Source organism: Osmia lignaria, chromosome 11 (assembly GCF_051020975.1).
Source record: "Osmia lignaria lignaria isolate PbOS001 chromosome 11, iyOsmLign1, whole genome shotgun sequence".
NCBI lineage: Eukaryota > Metazoa > Arthropoda > Insecta > Hymenoptera > Megachilidae > Osmia > Osmia lignaria.
The window spans coordinates 6,576,241-6,582,746 of record NC_135042.1 but is presented as its reverse complement, the minus strand read 5'-3'; positions in this window follow the sequence as shown (position 1 = coordinate 6,582,746).

Here is a 6,506-nt window from a genome sequence, read left to right as displayed (position 1 = left end):
TTATGCCGCGGAATCCTTGTAACTAATTTTATCATATAAAAACCAAAAGGATTCCCACCGAATACTAGTCAGTGTATAGTCATATTTACTTTCGCGCCGGAAATTTTTCGCAACACTACTTAAACTTGAAAATTCTAACCGAGTAATATTTACTCTCGCGTTGAAAATTTTTCGCAACACTACTTAAACTTGAAAATCCTTACGGGGTAATATTTACTCTCGCATTGAAAATTTTTCGCAACACTACTTAAACTTGAAAATCCTTACGGGGTAATATTTACTCTCGCGTTGAAAATTTTTCGCAACACTACTTTAACTTGAAAATCCTAATGGGGTAATATTTCACTACACAAGGGTATGCGGGTGGATAAATGATTATGTGATAGAGTTCGTGAGGCTGAAGTGCGAATGATGAGTGTTTAGGGTCGAGAACCGTGAACGTGACAGAATGAATTTGAAGTATGATCGAAGAGCTTTCTATAATGCTTGAAAAGCAAATACTGAAAAGCAAAATAGAGCAACTATGACGCAAAAATGGTGCACTTCTAATATCAGCTGGCAACGGAGGTTTTCGGGCCCCCTGGACTTACGCCCGACGCTACATACCACCCACCCCGCCTAGAACAGGGTGCACCCCTTCGCTAAGAGCGCTACCCGCCCGTCCAACACGTTGCATCCAACGTGTCAGATTGACGGACGCCCATAGTATAGACAAAAGGACTGCAGTTTATTAAATGGAACATATGGATGTGCGCCACATTCTAAACTGCGCCTTGAAAGGCCTAGTAATGCATGGGTATATCTCCCAGAGATGGTGTTCACGGTCTTATGCCGCGGAATCCTTGTAACTAATTTGATTAATTAAATAAAACATTGAGTTTAAAAACCAAAAGGATTCCCACTGAATACTAGTAAGTGCATCGTCATAGTTACTCTCGCGCTGGAAATTTTTCGCAACACTAATTAAAATAGAAAATCCTGATCTAGCAATATGACTAAAGGGGAGCTTTAAATTATGCTTGAAGAGCAAATACTGAAAAGCAAAATTGAGAAAATATGACTCAAACATTCGTCCACTGCTAATATCAGCTGGCAACGGAGGTTCTTAGGCCACCTGGGCTTACGCCCGACGCTACATACCACCCACCCCGCCTGTTTAAGGCTCTAGGCCCAGGCAGGGTGCACCCCTTCGCTAAGAGCGCTACCCACCCATCGAACACGTTGCATCCAACGAGTTCGAGTGGTGGACGCCCATAGTATAGGCAAAAGGACTTTAAGACAGCTTAGCGTATGGGTTGCAACATACTTAAATGTTCCGTACTCTATGGCTGTGCCTGCAAAGGCCTAGTAATGCATGGTTTTATCTCCCATGAGGTGGTGTTCACGGTCTTATGCCGCGGAATCCTTGTAACTAATTTTATCAAATAAAAACCAAAAGGATTCCCACCGAATACTAGTCAGTGTATAGTCATATTTACTCTCGCGCCGGAAATTTTTCGCAACACTACTTAAACTTGAAAATTCTAACGGGGTAATATTTACCCTCGCGTTGAAAATTTTTCGCAACACTACTTAAACTTGAAAATCCTTACGGGGTAATATTTACTCTCGCATTGAAAATTTTTCGCAACACTACTTTAACTTGAAAATCCTAATGGGGTAATATTTCACTACACAAGAGTATGCGGGTGGATAAATGATTATGTGATAGAGTTCGTGAGGCTGAAGTGTGAATGATGAGTGTTTAGGGTCGAGAACCGTGAACGTGATAGAATGAATTTCAAGTTCGAAAGGGAACTTTATACAATGCTTGAAGAGCAAATACTGACCCCCCTGGGGGCCAGCCCATATACTAAACTAATGCCAATTTCACGAGTAAAATCAGAAAAACGTTTCAATTTCAAGAGCGTTTTCGTTATCAAAGTAAGTAGTTATAATAATTAATAGTATTCATGCTTATTACTTTGATATTGAAATCCGCTCATCGCGAAATAAATTCTTGTACATATAAAAAAGAAAGTGTATTGTGAAGTCGGAGGGTCATCCGACTTCTCTACATTTTTAAACTCGAAATCTATATATGTAAATATGTACAAGAAAACCCTATCCTGAGCTAAGGCATAAAATACACAAAAAAGCAATTTGCACGATTATCATTGTATAAAATGATACAGTGATATTCGTGTGTCACTATGCTCGCTCAAAAAATAAAAATTACAACCAATTCCCGTGTCGCTACGGACCATTCGTCCTACGACATGATGGGAACCGGAGGAACCATAAAGCATGCGACTCACCGATCGTTGACTTGCCCCACTGCACTCGTAACGCATTTTAAAGATTGACCCATGGTTGACCCATAACTGATTAGTGGCTCATCATAGAAGTAGTACCCTCACTTTGTCCAAAGCACCCTTCTGAAACCCAAAAAATCACGATCCTTGAACGATATACATTTTTTTAAAATAACGTATTTAAATTTATTCATGCAAACATGCAATAAACAAATATTTATAACTTTGCAAGTATCCCCTTACACATGCAAATTTAAATATACGCATGCAAAATAACACGAGAATAACCACACCATAAAACACATTAATAAATCCATAAATAAATGTCAAAACACATAGGGACCCGCACCATAAAACACCATAAAACCCCATTAAATATTTGCAAACACGTAAATAATCACACCATAAAACACGCTAATATATCCGTATGTGCATGCTTAATCACACAAGGGAACCCACTAATACACATGTAGATACATGGGGTACTACATAAAACGTGTTAAAAAATCCCCATAGGTATGCACAAGCACATAATAAAAAGCACTAAGCACAAGCACTGTCACTTTAAGTAATCCATAAATGAACACATGCTCCAATAATCCAACTGTAGATCGTACCTGCATATGTATGACAGGTAGATGTACATCCTTCGGCGGTCGCGATAAGACTGAGGAGCTCTCACCTCGCTCGAGGTCGAACGGATGACAACAGAATATAACGGCGCGCGATCAACCGTGACGTTCCGCTTCACCGCCGCCGCGGTGTATATTTCATTTAAATTTATTTCATTATAATTTGTTATATTATAATTGTTTATTAACTAAATTATTATTACGTTTATTCAAATTTTTTATCTTTCTACATTTTCGCGTAGATATATTGCAAAATTTTGTTTAATTATTTTATTAACATTTTTTTAATTAAGGTTTTTAATTTTACCATTGTTTATTAACAAAATTATTGTTATAACTTTTGTGATTTATTATTTTTATTACCTTTACGCGTAGATAACTTGCATAATTTTATTTAACTATTATTATTACAATGTATTTCACTATAATTTGGAATTTTCTAATTATTTATTAAATAAATTATTTCTTAACTGAAATTTGTTATTTTCATAACTTTTACGTGTAATTATTCTGCTAATTTGTATTAATTATTTATCTTTCATACGATATTGAAAAGTGATTATTGTATTTTAATATGAGTTTAATTTTTATAATTTATTACAGATCAAACAGATATTGAATGTTATACATGCAATAGTAAAAGTCACAATTTTTACAGTTTATTCCTTGATTTTTAAGGTTTTAAGAAATTACTAAGGCATATGAAGTGAGTACAAGTTTGTCAAACAATTATTTTAATGATTTTTCGGTCTTGTGCTCTCTCTAACTGATTTCTAAGAAATCAGAATTGCGACTTTTTAGTGGTCAATATCTACAGATCTATGCATGCCCCTGCAAAATGTGATCAAAAAGACACGACTGTCATACCGACTATGCTGTGTAGATGCAAACCTCATCTCACCATGGGGTGTCCGGGACCCTCAAAATCACGACCCCTCGGTAAAAAAGGCATGTCCCTGGTTCGTTAGTTATGTCGATCACGATCAGATGACGCCATCAATGCTGTTCTCATACGGAAGGGTTGAACATTTTTTCACCTCATTAAGATATTATTAAAAAAAATCATATAACTCAAGCAAGAATGAATCAAAAGAATCTTACTTTACATGTATAACTAGAACCTTTCGTCTGATTGAAAGGATTAATAATTAATTAATTACCAGTTCAACAAATCATTAGTACAGTTCATTTCAATTAAATTTGCAACATGATCAATCAAAAAAAAAGATAAAGGATTTTTTTCTATGAAAACGTTCGCCACCTTAAAAACTTAAATATAAACGTATCGTGCAGCTAAAGAGTGCATAAGAGTAAACAAAAAGAAGGGTCGACCCAAGTATCGGCGTTGTTTGATTAAATGAAATTAATGCCCATGGGGCAGCGGTTCGAGTGGCAAGCAGAAACTAAAAGTAAGCTCGTGTCGCGTGTGTCGAACGCTGCCCCTTTTTAACTTTCCCATCCGGTTTTTCTGTGAACCCCCGTATCCACTTCGACCGACCGAACCCTTCCACGTGTTTTCAAAACCCGTGATACCTCTTTCGAACGCGAAAAAACCCTTCGATCGTATTAAGCGGATTTCGTTCGATCACGAACAAACAAATCGGTTGGGCGAACGCGTTTCGTTGTGTACCATCGCCATTGTGCAATCGTGATATTGAAGAATGGGACTACCTTGGGAAGAGTTTTGATTTATAACGAGTTAGGGCCTAGGTCATGAAATAGTGGCTTTATTCTCATAGAAAAACAATTTTTATCTTTTCATTCTTTTGGTAATTTGTAAATTTCAAACTTGGGAGGTTGGGAACTTGAGAAATTACAAAAATTGAAATCTGGAAAATTGAAAATTACAAAATTTGGAACTTGAGAAGTTCGGAAATTGCAAAAATTGAAATTTGAGAAATTGAGAATTACGAAAATTGGAATTTGGCAAATTGGAAAATTGAAAAATTCAGAAATTAATTGGAAATTTGAAAATTTTTCGATAGAAAAATGATTTTAGCAAGAGAATACCGTCGAAGATGATTGTGTTTCAAAATCTGGAGCACAAATGTGACCTACCCGATAGCTTTGCCCTTATTCCATCGTTCTGATCACAGGTAGGAGATCTTTTACCGATTTACGAGTTAGATGCTGAGCTCGTAGGATCATCGAGTCCCTCACGATGGGCGGTCGTGTTTTTCCTTGCATTCACCAGGATCGACTACACCATCTACCTGCGTTTATAATCCGAAAGCATTCGCGAGAGCACGCACCAACGCTTGAAACATTAAAAAGATACTGTATCGACACCTTTGAAGAACACGCGAGAAAGGTTTCAGTATGGTTCTTCCTTTTACAACCGCCCTGCTTAGCGGATTTCCGGTGGGCCTATGAATTTAATGACGCGCATCAGTAAAACTCCACTGGCGAACCACGTATAGTTAAACTTGGAACCAGTGAAATAATGATAATTTAACTTGAATCAATTCTTTCTGAAATAATCCATTCCTTCAATTTTAAAAAAGACACCCAGTATACATTCTACATCAAGATGATACTAAATAATGTTATTCTATATATTCTCTTCCTGTCTCATTCGATTAATTTTCTTTTTCTGTCAGTTTCTTTATTTACTTCTTCTTATTTTTTATTTACCATCTAAATTCACATGCACCATTACTCCTTTTTTTAGGTCGATGAATATTTTGATTCAAGCTGGTAGAGAAGGCCGGTCTGCTGAATAAATCATGCAACCACAGCTTTAAACTTGAACGTATGGACTGAATTGCGTGAGTTTGTCACGTGAATGAGTTGAGACGAATATCGCTGACAGTACACGATTGATTTACGTCCACCGGTTTACGTGCAGAGTAATTTCGGCATAGCGAATTGCATAAGTAGCCATGTGCTTCTTTCTGCGGGACTTGCAACTTTTACCGACGTTACATTTCAATTCCTATATTGTCAATTTACATCAATGAGAAATATTAATAATTGTCAATTTTTACGACCTTTTCCACCATAATGTTTAAAACATTTAAAAGTGTTAAAATTGCCTAATTATATTACAAGAAATTAACTCTAAACATAAACGAATGATATGTATGTACCTACCAAACAACCACAATGAGATCGGTAACAATCAATCTTGATGCAAAAAAATGCACAGGTGCAACCGAGATGTTCCTACACCGACAAATTTCAACGGGGCCGATAATATTTATCGCCTGATTCCAGTCGGCAGATTACATTATTTCGATGCTTAATGCGTTACGCCTCTGTCCGTTCAGTGGATCGAAGGGTTTCGTGTATGCGGTAGCAGAGACGACACAAAATATTCGGTAGGGTTTGCCGAGATCTCTGCGCTAAATGTGCTGAAATAAAGCAATCTCCACGATCAGACAACGACAATGCGGCGGCATTTGTCTTTTATCCTCCCCTTCCATTTCCCGATTTCACTGTCCCCAACCCCTTCGAGTATTTTGACGACAGTGGCCACTGGTCACTGCCGGCGGGTCCAACTTCCTCTTCTTTGTCAAGGCGAACCCTGCTGACAAGGCGAAGGTGGTAGTCCGCCGGAGAATTAATTGCTTCAAACAAT